The sequence below is a fragment of the Saccopteryx bilineata genome, chromosome 4, assembly GCF_036850765.1.
Source record: "Saccopteryx bilineata isolate mSacBil1 chromosome 4, mSacBil1_pri_phased_curated, whole genome shotgun sequence".
Taxonomy (NCBI): Eukaryota; Metazoa; Chordata; class Mammalia; order Chiroptera; family Emballonuridae; genus Saccopteryx; species Saccopteryx bilineata.
This window is the reverse complement of record NC_089493.1, coordinates 92,447,000-92,448,037: the sequence shown is the minus strand read 5'-3', so window position 1 is coordinate 92,448,037 and position 1,038 is coordinate 92,447,000. Positions and strand designations below refer to the sequence as shown.

The 1,038-nt window shown below is 44.0% G+C and overlaps 1 non-coding gene across 1 annotated transcript; it reads left to right on the top strand.

Moving 5' to 3' along the window:
* The first annotated feature begins 411 nt into the window (after positions 1 to 411).
* TRNAI-GAU (transfer RNA isoleucine (anticodon GAU)) lies at positions 412 to 487 on the top strand. Its single transcript has one exon. It is a non-coding gene; the product is annotated as a tRNA-Ile (tRNA).
* Positions 488 to 1,038: the final 551 nt, after the last annotated feature.

Here is a 1,038-nt window from a genome sequence, read left to right as displayed (position 1 = left end):
TGATATGCCAACAAGAAAACTTCAAAAAATGTGGCACATACCATATTTCCCAAGTATAAGACACACCCTTTTCCAAAAAATTTGGGATCTAAAATCTGGGTGCTTTTTATACAGTGGTTGTAGGTCTTTTTACTTGCATTTCCCACTTTTTCATGCTTGTTGTCTTTCTTTTCAAATTTTGGGCCTCAAAATTAAAGTGTGTCTTATACATGGGAGTATCTTATACATGAGGATATACAGTATATAACATGGAATTCTACTCAGCCATAACAAATGAGGACCTATTGCTATTTATTACAACGTGGATGGAACTTGAGATCAATATGAGTGAAATAAGTAAGAACTATATGATTTCACAGATAGGTGTGATATAAAAGTGAAACTCATGGACATAGATAAAAATAAAATGGGGCCCTGGCTGGTTGGCTCAGTGGTAGAGCATCGGCCTGATGTGCAGAAGTCCCGGGTTCAATTCCTGGCCAGGGCACACAGGAGAGGCGCCCATCTGCCTCTCCACTCCACCCCCTCTCCTTCCTCTCTGTCTCTTTCTTCCCCTCCCACAGCGAGGCTCCATTGAAGCAAAGATGACCCAGGCACTGGAGATGGCTCCTTGGCCTCTGCCCCAGGCACTAGAGTGGCTCTGGTCTCAACAGAGCAACACCCGGGAGGGGCAGAGCATCGCCCCCTGGTGGGCAGAGCATCGCCCTCTGGTGAGCGTGCCAGGTGGATCCCGGTTGGGCGCATGCGGGAGTCTGTCTGACTGTCTCTCCCCATTTCCAGCTTCAGAAAAATACAAAAGTAAAAAATAAAAAATAAATAAATAAATAAAAATCAATAAAATGGGGACACAAGATGGCCATGGAGTAGGCAGACATACCAACTTCCACCTCCCAGAACCAAAGTGGATTACAAATTAATTTTAAGACACATCATCAGAAAAACCAAATTTGGACTAAACTAAAAGGACTCTTCAACCACGGAACACTGAAGAAGGCATACTGAGACTGGTAGTAAAAGCAGAAACCAAGAGGGTTGCCC